The sequence below is a fragment of the Leptopilina heterotoma genome, unplaced genomic scaffold (genome assembly GCF_015476425.1).
Source record: "Leptopilina heterotoma isolate Lh14 unplaced genomic scaffold, ASM1547642v1 Lhet_141, whole genome shotgun sequence".
Taxonomy (NCBI): domain Eukaryota; kingdom Metazoa; phylum Arthropoda; class Insecta; order Hymenoptera; family Figitidae; genus Leptopilina; species Leptopilina heterotoma.
Window position 1 is genome coordinate 485,519 of NW_025110860.1, and position 23,725 is coordinate 509,243.

Consider the following 23,725-nt stretch of genomic DNA (forward strand, 5'->3'; position numbering starts at 1 on the left):
TAATAATAAAAATAATAATAATAATAATAATAATAATAATAAAATAATAATAATAATTAAAATTAATTAAAATTGAAATTAAATTAAAATTAATTAAAATTAAAATTAAAAATAAAATTAATATTCATATTAAAATCTAAAAAAATCTATAAACTTATTTACATTCTACTCTATAAAACATACGCCAGAGAAAAAAATTCTCTTTTCTTTTTTATCCACACTATAGCGTCATTGTTTATTTTTACAAAAGGAAAAAAAAAATTTCCGAGGATTATGAGTCTAGAGAGTGTACTTAGTTGTACATAGTTTCCTATATATACGAGAGTTTCGATGAATTTCAGGATTTAGCAGTTTTTCTCAAGGTTAAAATCACGTCTTTCAAAAGAATCTCATAATTTGCAATTACTACAACGTAATATTGTAAATGCCCGGTCTTATTATTACTTCATTCATAACAAAGTGCAACGAGAGTTATGCGCGGTGCGCAATTTTAATATGAGAATATTATTATATTTTATAAAGAAAACTAAATGTTATTTCACAGTTTTAACTGAATATAATTATAATTTTAACTGAATATAATATCAAATTTCTTCTATATAATATATATATATTTATTTTCATATAAACATTCAGCAAAAATATATATGAAAGTTGAATATAATATTTTGTCAAATGATGCAAGAGAAAAAAATTTTATCTTTAATACGATTTTAAACATATAACTTCCATATTTAGATTCACTTAAATCTGCTGAAAATTTAGCGAAGAAAAAAATTCCGCTTGAATTATTCATTTTCAGTCGACGCGGAAGATATATTTTTTCCACTAAGCAAATTTTTTATTAAAACATAGCAAATTTGTCAATAATAATTTTTTTTTTTTTGTTAAATGAAGCACTCAGAAAAAAATTATTAATTTAAATTAAATTATTTCACTTTTATCACTCGGGAGTGAAAAATATTATTAATATTATCACATTTATATTATTATTATTAATTATTAATAATTCTTTCTACAAACACAAAATTTTTTTAAATTAACGAAAAGTTTAGTTGAATCAAATAAACATTTGTTCAGGTTAAGTGAAATTTATTAAGAATAAGTTAAAAATAATTTTTATACATCGTGTGTATTTGACTGAAGAATAATTTTCCTCTGTGTGTAGAATTTATTTATTTATTTATTCAGTTTATTTAAACTAAATAATTATTTATTTAATTTAGATAAACAATTCGTTTAGTGTAATAAATTTTGACATCGAAGAAAGAATTTGATTGGCTGAAACAAATTTTTCATTGAACCAAAGAAATTTTTTATTAACTCTTAATAAAAAAAAATAATAATATAATAATAATAACAATAATAATAATAATAAAATTGAAGTAATATTTATTAAACTGAACGAAATGTTTAGTTGAGTCAAATAAATATTTGTTCATGTTAAACAAACTTTATTTAGAATAAATTAAAAATTTTATTTATTCTTCAAAAAATAGTTTATCAAATTTTTCTAAATATTCTTTTATTTCTTATTTATAAAAAAAAATAAATAAATAAATAAAGAAAATAGAAAAAAGCAAAGAAAATATTAAAAATCGCAAAAAAAAAAGAAAAGAAAAGAAAAAAGTAAAAAAAAAGCAAAAGCAAAAGCAAAAGAAAAGAAAAGAAAAAAGTAAAAAATAAAAGAAAAGAGAAAAATGCAAAAAATAAAAAAAGCAAAGATCCCCTTATGTCGACATAAGTGTTATCCGTAACCATAAATTACGTTCGTAACAACCATCTGTTTAATAGTTAGTTCATCCAGCAATAAATACTCTGCCAGGAGATCTTAACTGAGAAAATTTCCATTGCATCTTTTTTTTCTCCCTCCCCCCCCCCCTCTCCCACCGCATACATAGTAAACTCGCGAGACTGTTTAAACTCTCTATTGATAAATGCAAGGAAATTGCATGGGATCTGCATAACTGGAAAAGCAGTTCCGCGTGTATACTTTTTATTCACTTTAACGAATGACAAACGGTCCAGAGAGTTCTACAGTTTGTCGTTGTCGTCGCCGTCGTCATCACACATTTTGTGAAAGTATTTACAAGTCCTTGGGAATAATTTTACGAGTTTAGCGACCGACTCATAAAAAAAAGCAACTGCAAAAATTGACCACTTCAATCGCATCATTACAATTTAAACTTTTTTTTTTCTTCATCTTTTTATCTCTTCAAATAGTCGCACGTTTTCAATTTTTAAATTACCGCGAGTCATAAAGCGCGATGACACAAGAGCGTCTTTATAAATTATTGTCTCTTAAAGACAAGTGTAATTTCAGAATAATTTTTGAATACTAAATTTTAGAGGGAACAAAAAGAAAACAAAAAATTCTATGAGTTCTGCAGAACTCATAGAATTTTGTTTTCTTTTTGCTCTATGAGTTTTTCTATGAGTTCTTTTTGTTCCTATTATTCTATGAGTTCTGTAGAACCCACAGAATTTTCTTTTCTTTTTGTTCCCTTACCTCTTATCAGAACTCATAGATTGTTTTTTTTATCACCCAAAGAATCTTAAAGGCAATTTGAAAACATAAAAAAAATTTTATAAATTAATTTCTTCATTTATTTAGGAAAATCAACAACAAATTTGTTCTATGAGTTTCTGCTAATTTTCCATGAGTTTCCACTAATTTTCTATGAGTTCTGATAAGAGTTACAAGTACAAAAAACAACTCCAGTAAATTTAGTGTAATTTCTTCTATAATACAATTTTAAGTAATCGGAAAAAAATGACAGTCAAATTTTAATTTCCACAATTGAGAATTCTAAGAGTTTTCACCCAATAATTTATGAGTTCAGATAAGAGTTCACGATATATAACGAAAAGTTTGCTAATAATCTGGAAATCTAAAACGAATTACCAAATTTGGAATTTTTGAAAATTGGAATTCCATGAGTCTCGATTAAAGATCTATGAGTTCTAATAAGAGTTCTTGAAAAATTAAAAAATTGTAGTTTAAGTAATCTTAATAATTAAATATTTCCAAAGAAAAAAATTTAAGAAACTCACTGCTTTTTCAAAATTTGCAAAGTTTTGAATTCTGAGTTTCCACTAATGTTCTATGAGTTCTGATAAGAATTACAAGTACAAAAAAATTCCCCCAATAAACTTAGTAAATTTTCTTATTTACACTAAACGGAAATTTGAAAAATAAAAGTAAAATTGTAAATTTTTAAAATTTACAATGCTAAGAGTTTTTACCCTGTAATTTATGAGTTTAGATATAAGAGTTCTCGTTTTGTTACGAAGAGTTTGCGAATAATCTTAAGGAGACTTTACTGTAAAGTAAAAATCGAAAATAATTTACCCAAAATGGAATTTTAAAAATTAGAATTCTATGAGTTTCAATTAAAGTTCTATGAGTTGCAATAAAATTTCTTGAAATATTACAAATCAGAGTTCAAGTAATTCTAATAACAGAATAATTTTAAGGGAAAAATCCTGCGAACTTTAAAGTTTTCCAAAATTCAAAGTTTTATGAGTTAAAACTCATAGAATTAAAATTAAAATTTTATGAGTACGTTAGAAAATTTTGTCTTCATCATTTGACAAAAGATATATTCAGGATTATTTTTTATTATGTACCTACTCTTAATTCTAATTCCAGAATAAGTTAATTAATCACTTCAATCAATTCCAGAAAACTCATAAATAAAAATCAGAAAACTAAAAAAATTTCAAAATGCGGAAATTCCTTATTACGTATTATACTAATATTTCTAATTTAAAAATTCAAATAATGAAATTTAAAATTTAAATTCCCGCCTAGAAATCCGGAAGATAAAAAAATTATAAAAAAATATTTATACTCTGATCAACAATAAATTCTTACATCTTCTATATTTATACTTTTATGCTTAAAAATGTATATTTACAATTAAAAACATTAAACATTAAAAAAAATTGACAAAGGAATAAATTTTCCTCTAATGAACATGTATATATTTCCTTTAAAAAATAGTTTTTTCCATTTTGTTAAAAATAATAATTTACAGTGGTTATTGATGACTATTAATTACGATAGTTAGACCAGAATTTATCATGAAACAAGGTTCTCGTTGACGTGAACTTTGTTAAGCGCGTTTCCTGGCTTTTGTAATATATATCGGATAAAACAATTGTTATTGTCATTATATGTATACAGTATAGAGGACGCTACAGTGAATCCTCTGTAGAAAAAAAAACAACAAACAATAATAGTAAAATTTGTTTGCATTTTCTGGACATAATATACCTTTGCATTTGAGAAATATGCTTCGTGTGTGTTTATTCGACCATCAAATAAATATGAGTCAATTTTGCTTTTCAGCCAAGAATATTATACTACATATTCACTCAGTGGTCACTTTTTTCTTCCCCAATTCCCTACTTAATAGGTTTTCAAAATTATTTCCAAATCTACTTCAAATATTTGTACAATTAATATTCACTATATTTTTTTTAATATAATAATATCCTTATAAAAACTGTAATTGAAAACAAATTTTTTTTTAAACAAAAGTTTCTTGGGTCGCCAAATCCCAAATTTTTAGTAAAAATAAAAAATTTTTTTTTTAATAATTATAGTATAATTATAAATCAAAATTAAAAAAAATTCAAAATAGCGGCTACAAAATGTCGACCAAAAAAAATTTTAAACTTAACGAAATTTGTCTGAAAATTATTTTTTGGGGCTTTTTTGGGTCGCTGAATCAAAATCTTTGGTCAAAATTTAAAAATTCAAAATGTCGGCTCCAAAATGGCGACCGAAAAATTTAAAACTTAACGGAATTTGTCTGAAAATGATAACTCGGGGGTTTGTTGGGTCGCTGAATCCAAATCTTTGATGAAAATTTAAAAATTCAAAATGGCGGATTAAAAATGTCCAGATTCAAAAATTATAAAATTTTTCAGTCGCCATTTTGAATTTTTAAATCTTGACCAAATATTCAGAATCAGCGACACCAAAACATAGTGAAGGGGTTAAAAAAATCTACATAGAAAATTTACAAAAAAAAAATCAATTTTGTTTTTAATAAAAAGTTACCGAAGTCAAAAGTTACCAATTCGTGCAGAATAATTGAATTCTATTTACATTTTCATTAAATAATTATTCCCTTGTCAATTTATTTCAATTAAACTCGTCACGTATCCTTCAATATTAAAACATTCAATTTCGCCAAATTTACAAACGAATTCCACATGAAAAAAAAAACTAAATTTTTACAACACGAATATTTCACTTTAACAAAAAATATATTAAATTTTCAACATTCCTTTTTGCTTCAAACAAATTTACATAAATATTTTCCTGTAACGTTGACGCAATTTAATTGTAAGATTGGTATTACGTGCGATCGATTTGAAAATTCTGGTTATCAGTTTTACTTCTTTTCTGTATTTTTTTTTAGGCAATATTACTTAAAAACCGGTCCCAACGTTCAACATTTTATATAGAACTTCTCACCGCTGGCAATAATAAGAAGGCGAATATGTTATAAGCAAATATATAGTTTTCTGTGATTACGTTAATTGGATATGTAACAGAATTCAAGGAGATTATAGTTTAGAATTTTACAACTCTCCAGCTCTCGCAAATCTTAATTTAAATATACATCGATATAGACACGTGAATAAAAAAAAAAAAAAAAAAAAAAAAAAATTCAGTTGAATTCTCGCATTTAATTGAAACCGATATATATTAAACCAATGATTTGATAGAGTCATAATTAACAAGTATTCGCAGACTCAAATATCACTTCACGACTGTCACTCCCTATCGCAGAAACCATTTTCATTTATAAAGACTCCAATTTGTTTTATTTTTTTTCATCTCAACAAATTCTTGATTTCAAATTTTTTTTCGCAATTTCACGTTTTTAAATAATAACCTCCGTTCATTTTAAAAACAAATTTCGCAAGAATTGAGAAAAAAAAAAGTTTTCTTAAAGTTCACATTTTTATATTAATTAAACATTTAAGAAAATTGAGAAAATTTTATTTTGTAATAATTAATACAATTATTATATTATTGATTAACAATATAATAATTTAATTTAAATTAAATTATTATTATTATTATTATTAATTAACAATATAATAATTTATATTAAATTAAATTGTTATTATCATTATTATTAAAAAGAACAATTATTAATTTATTATTTAATAATATGCGACGCACTCCGAAGAAAGTTAGGGGAACATAGTCAGGGTTGGACCACCTTTTGAATTTAAAAAAAAATACTATAAAAACAAAGTCCTAAAGTACTTACAGCTAAAACGTTTTTTTTTTATTAAATTCAACTCATTTTTGAACGTAAAATAAAAATAAGACAATTTTAGGTTTTAAAATCAGTTCAATTAATATTTACTTAAATCAAATAATTTTTATTTGTGTCAATTAAATGGTATTTGCTTCGATTTTTTAAAAATTCGGCTAAATTTCTCGAAGACTTTAAATAATTTTTGAAAAAATTTTCTTGTGTTCAATTATTCAGTGACTAAACTAAGTGCTTCTTGTATTGAATTTCGAATTTGGTCATAAAAAATAAATTTTAGTACATTTCCTACATTACCGACAGATGGTCTTAAAAAAGGACTTAAAAATCGCATCGACTTCAACACACCCTTAAGTTTCAAATGTGCATTTAATTATCAAATATTAATTTAATTTTCACTTATTAATTTACTTAATTATTATCAAAATTTGATTAATTACACTGAAAAAAAAATTTATTTCATTCAAATGACCGATTTCTCGACTATTATCAGTTAAATATTTGCTTGAATAAAATAATTTTTTTTGACTCAATTAAATGGTTCAAATCATGTATTTGCTTCAAATATTCAATATCATTATTAATTATTATTATTAATTAATAATATTATTATTTATTTCAATATTATTGACTTAAATACCATTTTATTGATTTAAATAAAAATTATTTGATTCAAGTAAATATTTTATTTGATAATAGACAACAAAACAATTATTTTAATAAAATAAATTTTTTTTTCATTGTAACTATTTTTATTGTTTTCTATTATTATAATTAATATTATTTTTATTATTATTTACTTTACTATATTTTATTTTATTTATTTATTTCATGAAGAGGCTGAAAATAATAATAATAATTATTACTATTATCACTTTATCTTTATAGCGCTTTCACGACCGTTTCCATGTTAAATAAATAAATCAATAGTTTATTAATAATTCATTTAAAATAAATTCAACGAGAGAATAAATATTAAAAGAGTTTATTTTCAAACTTAAATTAAAAATTTTCTAAAAAATTAAATTTATTTCTAAAATACCTATTTTTTTTTTAATTTATTAACTTTTAGTTGAACTTTCAATAAATATTGGGATTTTAATAAAAGAAAAAACAAATTTCAGTTTAGCCATGAACTCAAATAATGTTCTTTACGTTTGTCATTCACTGACCTGTAACATTCCGCTCAATGATTGTGTGTAACTGGGGAGTCACTATCTAGAGTAAAGCTTTGAGATATAATTCAATTTCAAATTGTCCTATCATTAAATAAATTTAAATTATTATTTTCAAGATAAAATGCAATTTTTCCATTTTTTTTTTAGCAAAATTTTTTTTACGTTAAGCACTTTATGTATTTTTGCATATTTGTTATTTTCCTTCTCTGCATTAAAAAAGAAACTAAATTTCCATAACAAAACTTTATTTTAATTTTTCTTTTAATCTGCAGAATTTATCTTATAAATTTTCCAGTTGTTTCTGATTTTTTTCAACAGGTTTTTAAGTATTTAATCTTTTTTTTTGTATTTTTATTTGTATTTTTTTTATGAATTTAAAAAAATTGAATAAATAAATAAATAAATTTACATTATATAATAAGTTTCAGGAAAAAATATTTTATCAAAATGTCGGGGAATTTTTTTTTTTCTTTTCAAGATATGTAAATAATATGCGAGTAATATTTTGGTAATAATAAATACATGTGTGAATTGCAGCTGGGTTAAGAAAAAAAAATTATCGAGCCGGATGTACAACTTCTTTCTAAGAAGGTCGTTGTTTGTCCTCATAAGGATAAAATGTCATGAAAAATAAAAATTTGAAACAATGAGAAAGTATAAACTTTCTCATTTTACGAGGAAATTTAATTTTAATAATAAATATCAAAATAATAATTAATAATTATTACTAATTAATAAATAATTAATTACTAATTACCTAATTTTCTGAACATTCCGATAGAAAGAAATTTGAAAATTTCTCCAAAAATTTATTTACAAAAAGAAATCGCTAAATTGTCTTTAATTAAAGAATTTAATTTAAAGAATTTTTATTTTCTAAGAAGGAAAATATTATTTTAATTTTCATAATAAACTTTTTAACTTTTAAATGCATTTTTCGAAATAAATATAATATTTGCGGAATATAAAGAATTTGATGAATATTTAAGTAATTTTTTTTTTTATCAAAATAATTAAAAAACTAAATAATTAAAAAAATGCAAAAAATATGAAAAAGTTTGTAAATATATTGTTTTTAAATTTCCTTTCATTTTCTATTAATTTTTTAAAATTTTAGAAAATAAAAAAAAGTTTAAAAATAATATATTTACAAATTTCTTTTCCATATTCCTTTTGCATTTTTTAATTACTTACTTTTTTTAATTATTTTGTTTTTAAACAAAAATTACTTAAATGTTTATCAAATACTTTATTTTTCGCAAATATTTATTTATTTAAAAAAAGTGCATTTGAAAGTTAAAAAACATTTATTATGAAAATTAAAAAAATATTTGCCGTTTTTATATTTGCTTTTAAAACAAATCTTTATTGTCAAATTATGAAATTTTACATTTACGGGAGTATTAAATAATAATTGCAAACCATTTATTTTCTAATAAATTCTTGCAAAATTAGCATATCATTATCAAAATGTTGTCATTTATACTATTACTGGACACGGAACTATTTACAAACTACTGCAATAATAATTTATCTTTTATGTCTTTATAAAGATAAGAAACACTCTAAGATATTAATGTTGGCTTAACATTTTTCTTGTGTTTTCTTGCTTCTAAATTATTTTATTTTGTTTACGAAAATTCATTTTCCTCGTTCATTTTTTTTTCCTTTTTACTTCAATTTTCGTTTTTATTTTTATTTACTCGAAATAAATATTTTTCTTTTGTTTTCAAATATTTGTCAGTTTATTTTTAATGTATTTGTCCATTATTAATCCTTTCAATTAGGTATATTATTTATTTATTTATTAGTTAAATAAATAAATAAATAAAATAAGTAAAATTTATTTAATAAATTAATTTTTTCGATTTTTGGAAGAATTTTAATTTTTTTTTTTTATTTTATTTTATTTTAATTGAATTGAATTGAATTTTTTTTATGTTAAAATTTATTGCAAACTTAGGGCAATATTGTATCAAAAACAGTAGCAATATTGTGACATCTTTAAAAAAAAAATATCAGTGGAAAAATCGTCACTATTTTTACTCTAATAACGTGAAAGTAAATGACAAAAAACTGGAATCTATTTTAAAATTGTTGACTTTGTTTACAAGAATAAATACAACACGCAGATTTATAAGAAATTTCTTGTTTACTGTCTTCGCGGTTCGATGCTTTCTGGATTACGTGCGCGGAAACATGCAGAGAGAGAAAAGCGAGGTTACCTTCGGGGACGTTTCAGGTTAGACTAGTATCATTGTTATTATCCATTAAAATCACCACAGAAATTCTTTAACCAAGCACTCTCTTTTCCCATCAATTAAATCTTTCAATAAATGTCAATTATTTTTTTTTTCTCAAAACAAAAAATTATTCATAATTAATTAATTTTTTTTCGTTTTTCATTTGTTTCCCATCAATTAAATTTTATCTCATTTTAATTAAATTATTTTCAAAAAATCGAATTATAAAATTGAAAAAAGTCAAAACATTATTATTAAAATTTTTTTTTTTTTTTTGCAAAAATTCACAACAAAAAAGAGGGGGGCTTCAACCAAAAAATAAACAAACCGCAATTTCATCATTACAGCTTCCCTATAAAATGACTTTTTGAACTTAAAATATCAAATTGAGTGTATAAAACACTGTTTTGAAAAAAATAAAATGTTTTAATGTCGGCGAACAATAGATAATGCACGATTTGACATTAATGAACCCATTTTACTTCATAAAATGTTTTTTTTCTTCTCTTTCTCTTCTTCTTTTTTTTTTGCTTTTAAATCACTAATGATGTTTCAAGTCAACAATCATTTCGACATTCGAAAAAAAATAAAATTCTATCAGTTGCAAAAAAGAAAAAAAATTACTAATTAAAAAAAAAAAAAAAAAAAAAAAAAAAAAAAATTCTCAATTATGCGCGAGATTTACTTTTTTCTGACAGAAGAACCTTTTATAATAGTATGCATCACGTTGATCGTGCATGTGGTGAAAGGTCTTGGTACTATCAAGTTATTTCTTAAGTGAACTCTGTGTTGCCATCTCACACCTACTATATTATTTGCAAGGTTTAACTCTCCTCTCAATAAACTATCAAGAAATTGCAGTTATTTGAATACACAACGATCAAAACAATCAAAACTAATCTCTTTTATGCTTCTCAGCAATTTTTTTCTATCAATTTTTTTCTAAATTCGAAAAAAAAATTTTTTAAAAACAGTGCAATAAATTTATTAGATATTATTTCGTTATTATTATTTTTATTCTTAATTTAATTACTATTATTTATTATTATTTATTTATTTCAATATAAAAAGAACAAACCCGTTTTTATTATTACTATTAATATTAATATTATTATTTAGTTTTATTAAAACTATTAAAAGGAAAGAATCTTCACCTAAAATAACTGCAAATTTCACAATTTTATTTTATTTTATTTATTATTATTATTTTTTTTTATTTCCGTGTAATAATTTATATTATTTATTTTTGTAAATAAAATCTAATTTAGTGAAAATAATAACTAAAAATAATAAAATCCTATAGTCACTAAAAATTATCAGTTCTGTTTTAATATTAGCAAAAATCAATAATTTCTAATTAGTGAATTCACAAAAAAATTTGTGCAAGATTCTCAATAATAAATAATGGAGAATTACTGACGATAATTTATAATTTTCAAAAGATAAAGACAATTAACATTATAAATAGCTATAAATCTTTATCTTTCACTTTATTTGATTAGTTAATTTTTTCTTACACTCTTCTCACATTCCTCAAATTATAGATTTATTAATAATTCATTAAGATAAAATTTCTTAAAAATCAATCATTGTTATTTTTGAAAAATATTTTTACTAATTAATTACAAATAACTAAATTTTAATAAATAAATAAATTATTTATTGCTAATAATTTATTTATTTAGTTATTTATTTAATAAAAATGCATAATTTTGCTGTTAAAAAATGAGCAGAAAAAAATTTGTTTCTATTAAACATTTGATTAAATAAATTAATTATAATAAATAAATAAATTATGTATTGCTAATAATTTATTTATTTACATATTTATTTATTAAAAATACATAATTTTTCTGTTAAAAAAGCGCAGAAAAATGTTTGTTTCTATTAAATACTTTATTAAATAAATTAATTATAATAGATAAATAAATTATTTATTGCTATTTATTGCTATTAATTTATTTTTTTAGTTATTTAATTATTTATTAAAAACACATATTTTTGCTGTTAAAAAATGCGCAGAAAAATATTTGTTTAAGAATAAAAATCTCGAAATTCTTTGTAATTTTAGTTTTAATCTTCAATATGAAGTAAAGAAATAAAAAAAAAAATAATAACAATAATTGTTTTTCATGTTGATAATTATCATTTGGCAGAAATGAGTTTGATAGCGTAGGGAGAAAAAAAATGATAATTTATTAAGTGTCTTTAAATGGTTTACGTAATTCTCGGCAGATGTATAAACTCGGTTACAGGAAAAATGTACTCTTCATTTATAGCAAATGACGTATATTTACGTAGGAGATTAATGGAAAACTTTGTCGTGCATTCAACGTGCTTCTCTTTGGCTTGTGTTACAATTATTCAAGTTTTACTTGTATTCATTTTGTCCACTTGGTGTCCATGTTATCATTTTATTGTTATTTAAAAAAAAGAAGAGAAAAGAAAGCAAAATCAAGAATTTTCTCTTGAAAATTATATGAACGAAAAATTTTTACTCGATTACTCTTTAAGTTTATTTATGCGTTTCATTATATTTTATCATAATTAATTATAAGTTAAAAAAAAATCTTTATTTTAAAAAGAAAACACATTTATTTTTAGAAACTTGTCACTATTCTATTTCCCGGGAGGTGGAAATGTATTTTTTTGGAAAATAATTCACGATTTTCAAAAATGCAAAAATATATTTTTTTTTAAATTTCTAATTCTATATTTTATTGATTAAAATTATTTATGTGTCTATGAATATCGACTTTACCAACAAAGTTGTATTGTTTGATAAACAAAATGTTTTATCAGCTCGCATTAATCATTAAACATGTTTGCTTCACATAACTGACAAATTTATCGTTTATTATTTCATAGAATAATTTAATTTACTTAATTTTTAAAAATGTCAATATTTAAAAGACAAGAGAACTGCAAAAATTATTCATGAATTTAAAAATTTAATAAAATGAAAAAATTATTAGTCGAATAAAAGAAATGAATAAACAAAATAATGAAAAAATCAAAGAAGAAATGAAAAAAATTTATAAATAAATTAAAACATTAATCAATAAATTAAAAAATTAATAAAAAAAATAAACAAAATAAAGAAATAATAAATTATTTTCGAAATAAGTAAAAGATTCAAATAAAAAAAATAATTGAGCCGAAATAAATAATTATAAACCAAAATTATTATTTACTATTAGAATTGTTATTAATAGTAAATAATCATTTAAATTATTTATTTCATTTAGTAAATATCAATTATTATTTGAACCAAATAATTTTTTCCAAGTATACCAAAAAATAAAAAAAGTGAAATTACTTTAATTAAAAAATGACTGAAAATGATAATCGATTACTAAATAGTATAGTAATCAGTAATCAATAATATAGTAAAATTTATTTACTTAATAAATAAACTAATAAATATCAACAAAAATGAAAAGAGCATGACTTTAAATGATTGTTTCATGATTTTTTACACGAGTAATCTCCGGAGTTTTGTATATAAAAAAAGAGAAACCCTTAATCCAACACTTGTAACGATTCACGTTACGTAAATGTGTAGTTTACACTTGTTTCTCTTCGACAAGAAATTCAACGAGGTTGCTGAACTGTCAAGTTTGTCGCGCAAATGTTTTTAAACATCTGAATTAGTTTTCCTTCAAGTTTGTAAATAAAATAAATCAATTACGAAACAAACAACTTTTTAATGAATTTTAAATTTTCCACTCTCGTCGAGTGCAGTATTTTTCTTCTTTTTCAAATTTTATTGCATTTTATTATTCAGTACTTTTATTCTATTATTAAGTTTTATTTTATTATCTTTATTTTATTATTATCTTTATTTTATTATTAATTAATTTTATTTCACTTACAATTTATTTTTAATAATTAATTTTATTTTATTAGCATTTTTTATTTTCTTTATTTTATTTTATTCACATTAAATTTTATTTAATTGACAAATAACTCAATTTTTATTAAGAATTATACTTAACTGAATTTTAATAATAATTAGGTAAATTAATAATTGAAAATTGAATTAATATTTGATAATAAAATACACATTTGATACTTAAGGGTGTGTTCAAATGGATGTGATTTTGGTCACGTCGGTAATGTAGGAAACGGACTAAAAATTTTTTTTTACCAAATTCGAAATTCAATACAAGAGGCACTTAGTTTAGTCACTAAATAATTAAACACAAGAAAAATTTTTCAAAAATCATTTAAAGTCTTCGAGAAATTTAGCCGAATTAATGAAAAATTGACAAAAAGTGACAAGTTTAGAAAACGTTTTTCTCGCGCATTTTGTGCATTTGGGGTAAATAAATAAATAATAATTAAGTAAATAAAGAAGTAAAGTAATAAAATTACTTTTACCGAAAGGAAATCATAAAAGTCGTAGAAAGTATATTTCTAATGCTCCTTTTTTCACCAGACTTTTCACTCTAAATTACCGGGAGCAATAAATGAGTAAAACACAATGTTTTTTTTGCCAAGATCTGAGCGCACGAAGCCTGTAAGGGTTCACCTCGACAAGGTCGGATCATTTCCTGTTGAGTTGTATATAGTCATAGGCTACAGCAGTGCAACACCTTTGGGGTTTCTCTCTATTTCTCTATGCCTTTCGACTTGTAATTTACGATCTTATATTTCACTGTCTAGTGCATAGATTTCTTTTTTTGTTATTGCAACAAAAAAAGAAACAAGTTTTTTGCATCACCGGAAATGTCGTTAAATCATTAAAAATTTCAAACAAGTTCAAAAAAAGTGCAATAATTTTTCGATTTCGTTTTTTTTTATGTCAAATTTTAATAAAAAAAAAAAAAAAAAACCTTTCTCCCCCCCGGGTTGTTAAACGTGTATACAGAAGTCGTTTCATGATATTAAATGACGTAAGTGGCCCGAATCCATTGACGTGGAATCCACTTTAATTACTTACTGCGACCGAGCAAAACCTCGACCTTGTCGATTTGTAGCGACACTAATGATGCTACTTTTTAACGGTTATCTAATTCTTTCAACAAGCTTGTTGCGGTGAGAAGTTTCGAAATTCTACACATTATAAATAAAGACATTTTTTTTTAATCTCAGTTTCGTCCTTTTCATTAAATCCAAAATCTTTTCTTTCATTACAAAAAGTTTTTTTTAAAAAACTTTTTTTTATCAATTTTTTTTTTATTTTTTAAGTAAAGAAATTTTTTTCTCAATAAAAAAATCAAAAAATGAAAATTTCAAATTTTTACCTCCAAAGAAAATTATCTCGATTGTGAGAGAAAAAATGGTCGATACAAAACCACAAAAAAAAAAAAAAAAATCCAGTTTTAAAAACAAATTTAAATTTTGCTTTGAAAGAAAAGTAACTCGATTGTAAGAAAAAAATATTGCCATCAGTCGATAGAAAAAAAAAAAAAATTACCGTTTGTATTTTGAATGTGAGAAAAATTATTAACTTCGTTTAGTTTAGAATGAAATAAAATGAATTGCACTCTGATTTCATCAAGGTTCAAAATAATTTCCTAAGGTTATCAAAACAGAAGTTAGTTAATTGATGAAATTTAAATTATATGCTAATACAGTTTATTCAAGAGTATTTCGTATCATTTGAATTAATCTATGATTCATAAATTCAGAACTAAAATTAGAATATACAATTTCATTCAAATGTTTCAAACAATATATAACTAATAAAAAAATATTTCTTTTTCGATTGGCAAAAATTTTAAATTCATTCTCAAATATATTTGAGTATTCAAAAATACTTTATTTAAAAACATACTTTATTTAAAAACATACTTTATTTAAAAATATACTTTATTTAGAATTAAAACAAAATTAAATTCCACGAAATATTTATTTAACAACTTTTCCTTAAAACCTTAACGAATGTAATTTATTTATCAAGAAGTATTTTTACTATTCTGACTAAAAACAAGAAAATAATTTTCCTTATTTTAAATATATATGTTTATCGGGAAAAAAATTTTATTTTTAAATTCGCGGAAAAGTTTGAAAAAAATATTTATTTTTTTGAAACATTTTATTATTACTTTGGTAAATTTTTTTTTTTTTTTTGCTTCATGTTTCGAGTTGTTGCATTTCCTCTACAGATTGATTTCAAATAACATGCTTTATAACTTCAACTTGCCTTCTTGAATAATTCCATTAATTTTAACGGATTCACTTAGACCTTTCAAAATACTTTGTTGTGCAAAGATTTGTTGTGCAATTTCACTTTCTAAATTCTTTATTAAAGATACACTTTTGCAACACGTTTCGTTATTGTAGAATATTGTTTTGAAAACTGATGTTCATAAAGCAGATTTCAATATTAGTTAAGAGACTTTTGTACGATTAAAAATAATTATACCAAAAAAAAGTGTTATTTTTATTACTGTTTACAACTACTCTCTAAAGAATTAATAAAAATGTTTAATAATTTTAATTAGTGACGAACTTTTTTCTTTTGAATTAGTAAATTTTACTTGTAAATTAGTACAAATTACTATTTAATATTTATCAGTCGGATTTACTAATAATTTAGTAAAAATTACTGTTTATTGGTCAAATTTAATTTTTACTATAATTTATTAGAAAATCCGACTAATAAATAGTAATTTCTAATAGTTTATTAGTAAAATTTACTAATTCAAAAACAAAGTCATTCAAATTAATAAAAAATTTTACTAATTCAAATTTAGAGCGTAATTTTACTCATAATTTAAAATTTTCACCTCTAATAGAAACTAAAACAAAAAAAAAACGTATTTTATTATTTTTTTTTCTCAACAAATACCGGGAGTTAAAAAAATTTAAATATATTATAATAACAAAAAAAGTATTCGAATTAAAATATCCTTTTTTTCTTCATCGACTTGGAAAAAAATTTAATAACACACAATTTTACATCCGTCTCACTCAATCGAGATAATAATCTTCATAAATATAAGTTTCCGGATATTTTACAATGCCTTCTTTTTTTTTTATCAAATAAAATTTCAATAACCTTGAAATTTCACGTGTGAATAAGCTTTTTTCCCCGAAAGCAAAAAAGCAAAAAAAACAATTTAAATAAATCGTTAGTAGTGTATTGCGCAAAGATGAGCAAATGGTCAAAGTTTACATTCATATGACGTATTTATTTTCTTTATGAAACAAAAAACGACAATTGTTCCTCTTTTAAAAGAATTATTTACCATTTTAACTTTTAATCGTAAAATTTACATTTTCAGAAATAAATTTTAACTTGTGAATAAAATTATTTTTATGCCCTCAAATTGTATGGGAAAAAAATTTCTATTCATTAAAAAGGAAATTTAATTTTTGTTCTGAAAATTTAAACTTATAAAGATTTATGAAAATACGACAAATTAATTTTTTTTCTACAAATAGTTTTCTTTGAAAGGAAATTTTTTTTATAGAACTCTCTAAATTTGAATTTGCAAAAATTTTTTTGAATTTTTAACACATTTCGAAACAATTCAGTTTTTTTCTAAAATTTTAATAAATCCTTCGAAAAAATTCAATTATTTTTATAAATAGTAAAATTCTTCGCAATAATTCAATTAATTTTATAAATAGTAAAATTCTTTGCAGGAATTCAGTTATTTTCAAAACAATTTTAATTGAATTCCTCGGATGTATATTCAAATATTTTTAAATATTTCCATAAATTTCAATTATTTCCTGAAATTTTAATAAATTCTTCGAAACAATTCAACTATTTTCATAAATACTAAAATTCTTTGCAAGAATTAAATTATTTTTTATCAAATTTAAATAAAACAACACGAAAGAATTTTATTATTTTCAAGAAATAATAAAATTCTTGTGATAAAATTCTTTAAAGAAATTCCATTATTTTCGAAACAACTTTAATTGAATTTCTCGAAATAATTTCATTATTTTCGAATATTTCTGTAAAATTCTTCATAATAATTTAATTATTTCTTAAAATTTTAATAAATCCTTCGAAAAAATTCAATTATTTTTATAAATAGTAAAATTCTTCGCAATAATTGAATTATTTTTATAAATAGTAAAATCCTTTGAAGGAATTAAATTATTTTCAAAACAATTTTAATTGAATTCTTCGGATGAATTTAAATATTTTTAAATATTTTCATAAATTTCAATTATGTCCTAAAATTTTAATAAATTCTTCGAATCAATTCAACTATTTTTATAAATAGTAAAATTCTTCGCAAGGATTCAATTATTTTCTATTCTCGTTTAATAAAATTCTTCTTTATAAAATTCAAGTGTTTTCAAAATTTTCAATTAAAATTATTAAAGAAACTCCATTAGTTTAAAGAAAATTCAAAGAAATTCTTCAAAAGAATTTAATTAGAATTTTTAAAAATTTTAACAAAATTCTTTGCGAGAATTCAGTTTTTTTCCTAAATAATAAAGTTCTTTGAAGGACTTTATTATTATTAATTATTTATTTACTTTTTTATTTATTTATTTACTAAATAAAAAATAAATAGTCATTTGTACTTATTTTATAAGTAAAATTGACTAAATTCTATAACTATTATTTATTATTATTTATTTACTTTTTTTTATTCATTTACCAAATCAAAAATAAATAGTCATTTGTACTAATTTATTAGTAAAATTTACTGATTCAAAAGCAAAAAGTCATTAACTAATTCAAAATTTAGTAAACATTTTGACTAATTCAAATTTAGAGAGAATGGAAAATTTGAAATTTGTGCTAAAGTAAAATTTTCATCGCTAATAATTTTCTATGTTGCGCGAATGAAATTATTAAATTCTAAATTGAGAGGAGGGTATAAAAGTATATACATAATATAAATGGGAATATCAGGTCATTGAAAGCTAACGTTGTTATCAATAACTGCCAGTGCCATAAATATGGAAACAAAAACAAAACAAATTAAAATTATTTTTAAAATATAGGAAAACATTTCTTTTTTCCTTGTTGTTTTAAATCAAAAGTATCAAATTATATAACTGTATAAAATATATTTTTTTTAATTTTCATACATTTAAAAGTTTATGCAGTTTCTATGGATTCATCGAGAGATAAATAACAAAAACATATTTTCTTTTATTTTACTCCTACACTTTAATATACTTCAGAATATTATTTATTAATAAATTAAATTAATTTCCATATTTATGGTATGAGTTTGGATACTCGAGATTTATAAATATTTTTTTTCCGTAGATAATTTTATGATACATGTTTGTACCAAATTTCAAACCCTCTAGATAAAAATAGCAAAATTTGGGTGGGGGGGAGAATTTCAGTTCTCTATTTGCTATCACTTAGTGAATAGAACCTTAAGAAATAATACTAATTGATAAATTAATTATTAGGAAAATATAATTGGTACCTGGTACTCTCCTTGACGATTATTCTTCTTACCAAAGGCCGATAGTTGAATCAGAGACACGCACATATTGTAAAATGTAGATTAACGAAAAAAACAAACGATTTCAAAAAAACCCTAAAAACTTCGATAGCGATTTTCAAAAGTTCGAAACACTCCCGAAGAATCTAGATGCAAAAAGTGAAAAGAAATTTTTTTAAGACCAAAAAGCAAATAATTATTGATAAAAAGAATTTAATTATTATTTTCATTAAATCCTAAACAGACATTCAATCTAATTAGGGCAGGAAAGAAAAAAGTTTTTTTAAAAAGTTAAAAAAAAGTTAAAAGTAAAAGAAAAAAGAAAATTTAAGGTTTTTTTAATTTAATTTCGTCGACGTAAACGTTGGTAACTTTAGTATCATCTTTTGTTCCTATTCTCTCAGATTCTTTGTTAACGTCTTTCTTAAGGGGATGTCAAAGTCGATTGGATTTTCACATTAAGCTTCAATGGGAAAATCACATCCGACTTTGACATCCCCTTAAGTTAAAGATGACTAAAAACCTATTTTTTTAAGTAAAAAGTTTATTGAAATCATGATTAAAATGAAAATATGTCTTTGATTTAAATCCCGATTTAAATCATCTATTAAATCAAGTAATAAATTTAAATTAAATTATAACAACCCTGCCTAATAAATATTTTATCGCGGTATTAAAAAAAAAAGTCACAAACACTCCCGGAACTATAAGGGAATTTAATCACTGCACAACCGACACGACACTACCGAGAGCAATCGCTGTTTGGATGCTGCGTACCTGAAATCAGAAAATCAAATATTTACTGTCAAGAAATTTGGATCAATAAATAAACATTCATTAGATTATTAATTAATTATTTAATTGTACAAATAAGTATTTATTTATTATCAAAACAATTGTCCGGAACTATCATATTTTAGTCCAATACCGATTGGATCAAATGTTAGTTTTAAAAACTTATCGTAAAGCTTCGTAAATTTGCTTCAAGTCCGTAAAAATCAGTTTATTTTCGAAAAAAAGGTCCGTAAAGTCTGTAATTTGATACAAAAAAGAAAAAAATTTGGTAAATTGTACGATTAAATTTGGAGAATTTTAGAGAAACTACAAATAATTGCAGAAATTCAATTATTTACAAAAGTATAATAATATTCTTAGCAGAAATTCTATGTTCAAAAATTAAAAAAAAATTCTCGTCAAAATTTCAATTATTTTTAAAAATAATAAAATTCTACTCTAAAATTCAATTATTTTCAAAACATTAAAAGTTTTCGAATCGAATTCTTGTGAAATTTTTATTATTTATGAAAAAAATTAAATGCTTACGTCGTATATTATTGAAATTTTTTTAAATAATTGAATTCTTTTAGAAAATTTGATTAAAATAGTAGATATTAAAAATCATTGAATTGAGGAAAATTTTCTAAAAGAATTCAATTATTTAAAAAAATTTCAATAAAATTCTACGTAAACATTTAATTTTTTTCATAAATAATAAAAATTTCACAAGAATTCGATTATTTACAAATTTTTTTATAAATTTTTTCTAAATAATTCAATTATTTTTAATAAATAATTAAATTTTTACAGGGATTCAATTATATTCATAAATAATAAAATTCTTTTTAGGAATTTTATTATTTTCAGAAATAATAAAAAAAAAACCAATGCCGAATTACAATTATTTTTAATACAATTTTAATGGAATTCCTCGAAAATTGTAATTATTTTTAAAACTTTTATTAAAATTCGTCGAAAGAATTCAATTATTTAAAAATTTGTTGATAAAATTCTTTATGAGAATTCAATTTTAAGAAACATTTAATTATTTAATAAATTATATATTTTTTTTTACTTTAGGTAATATTTGAATTCTAGTATAATTTTCTAATAAAAATTGATTTAAAACTAAATTTCACATAAAATTTTAGATTATAATTGAATATTAAAAACGTAGCGTAAATTTTTAGAAATTATTAAATTTTGAAACGGTTTCATTATTAAAATCTTTGAAAATTTTAATTTTTCATTCTTTTAACTAACAATTCTGTAGAATAATTAATTTTTTTGAAAAAGTTTATTTAAATTTTACTTAAAATTATTTTTTTCAAGTTTTTATTTTCAAATATATAAGGATTTAATTGAAGAAATACCGAATAATTAAAATTTTGTAAAATTGAATTGTCAACAAATAAATTTGAAAAATCTCATAAAACTTTTTCAAAAATTATTAAAAATAATAGATTTATAGAAAAATTTTAATTAAAAAAGCTAAAAAAAAATTTAATTTTGGAGAAATTACAAATTATTAAAGAAATTCAATTATTTTCAAGAGTAATAAAATTCTTTGGAGAAATTTATTTATGTTCAAAAATAATAAAATTCTTCTTAGAGATTCAATTATTTTCACAAATAATAAAACTCATCGCAGAATTTCAATTATTTTTAATATAATTTTAATCAAATTCCACAAAAAATGTAATTATTCTTAAAAATTTTAATAAAATTCATCGAAAGAATATAATTATTTAAAAAAATTTTATAAAATTCTTCGCAATAATTCAATAATTATTTTCTCAAATAATAAATCTCATCACAGAATTTCAATTATTTTTAATACAATTTCAATCAAATGTCTCGAAAAATGTAATTATTTTTGAAAAATTGTATTAAAATTCGTCCAAAGAATTCAATTATTTAAAAATTTATTGATAAAATTTTTTTTGAGAATTCAATTTTAAGAAACATTTAATTATTCAGTAAATTTTTTTTTTTTTTTATTTAAATATTTGAATTCTCAGAATTTTCTGATAAAAATTAATTTAAAAATTAATTTCAGTTAAACTTAAAATTTTAGATTATAATTGAATATTAAAAGCAATATAGCGTGAATTTTTAGAAATAATTGAATTTTAAAAGTAATTTTTTTGAAAAAGTTTAATTGAATTTTTTTTTATATTTATTTGAAGTCTTTGTTTTCTAATATACAACTAGTTGAAGAAGAATTTTTCGAATAATTGAAATTTCGTAAAATTGAATATTGTAAACAAATGAATTTAAAAATTGTCAAAGAACTATTTCGATAGTTATTAAAAATAATTTCTTTAGAGAAGAATTTTAGTAGAAAATTCTTGAAAATAATAATTAAATTGAAATGATGAAAATAATTTTGAAGATGTTAGAGTAACAATATTCTTATAATATAAAATAATCATTTTATCACTCGGTCATCTTTAATTATTATAAAACAGGAAGAAATCGATCACTCCGAGTCGAAGACTCGGAGATATCGATTTCTTCATGTTTTATAGTTTTAAAATTTAATTTATAGTTTTATGTAAAATTTTCTCTTATTTGACTCGGACTGGTTATATTTTTTCGTCAGTAATTGTTCCGTAATTTTTCATTTTTTATAATAAATACATAGTAATTTCTACTAAATTTTTAGTAAAATTTACTTTATAAATAGTAATTTCTACTAAATTTTCAGTAAAATTTACTAATAAATAGTAATTTCTACTAAATTTTTAGTAAAATTTACTAATTCGAATTAGTAAACATTTTTACTAATTCAAATTTAGAGAGTAGGTTCGAAAAAAGAATTTAGAAGTGTTAAGGAGGCTTAAAAGAAGCTATAAAAATATGTTTTTGGAGAACTAAAAGAAAGTTAAAATTTTTGACTCGAACACTAAATAAAAGAGATTGAAGCAAAACGAAAAAACCATTTTCTGACTGTACTTAAAAAACTTTTATCTCATTTCTCAAAAAGGGGAAGTAAATAAAAAATTGTCGAGAACTATTTCATTGCAGCAGTAGTCGACGTTTTTTGTAACCTTTGATAAAAATTTACATAAAACAGGAAATTGAGTTTATCTGGTTCCTGACTGGAACATTTTACATTTCCGTAACGGTTGTTGCGTAACGAGACATGCTGATGTGTGTGACCTGGCTTAAAGAGAGAATGCCGAGACAGAGAAAGAAAAAAATTCCTGGCATTGTAACAAATTGACTGTCTGGTGGCACTTATGAGAGAAAAAACAATGTTTTTACTTTTATATTTATATATATGATTCGCTGCATCAGAATCGAGTATCATAGTACTGCTATCAGGTGTGGATATTTCACAGTTGGCGAATGTCTAACTTACACGTTTTATACATCAATAAATATACACCCACACACACACAAACACGTATTCATGAAAGACACACTCACTGATCATGTTTGTTACGCACGAATTCCCTTACGTCAGAGAGCACACGAGAAGAAATCACGAGGGTGGATATCTCACGTAGCCCTAAAGGAGAAAAAAAAAATTTATTCATGAAAACGTCGTAAAACTTTCTTCCCCTAGACTCATGAAAAAAAAATCCCTTTTATATTCTTTATTTATTCTAATAGACTTTATTACGTCATTTCCAACCTAATTCAAGTAAATTTAAACAAATTGAAATTAAACAAATTTTCATAAATTTCAATATCTCCCTAAAGTAAATATCTAAATATTTAAATCTCCCGATTTTATTTAATTTACAAATTCAAATTTTATTTTTCAAGGGTGGCCACAAAAATTTGTCTTTAATTTTCCCTGCCTTTTCCCTAATTTCCAGAAAGAA

General features: G+C 21.9%; 2 protein-coding genes across 6 annotated transcripts in view; one reads left to right on the forward strand and one right to left on the reverse strand.

Moving 5' to 3' along the window:
* Positions 1–23,725, reverse strand: part of LOC122498070 — a 202,994-nt gene that overhangs the window by 99,651 nt on the left and 79,618 nt on the right. For 3 of the 5 annotated variants that reach the window (XM_043605615.1, XM_043605617.1, XM_043605616.1), the window contains exon 4: positions 19,095–19,881. The gene's annotated coding sequence lies outside the window, so the exon portion shown is untranslated. Of the gene's footprint in view, positions 1–19,094; positions 19,890–23,725 lie in introns of all 5 variants that reach the window. The other 2 variants (XM_043605619.1, XM_043605620.1) reach the window with 2 other exon arrangements.
* LOC122498067 (terminal nucleotidyltransferase 5C) overlaps positions 1–23,725 on the forward strand; it is a 67,160-nt gene that overhangs the window by 11,025 nt on the left and 32,410 nt on the right. The gene's annotated exons all lie outside the window — the stretch shown is intronic.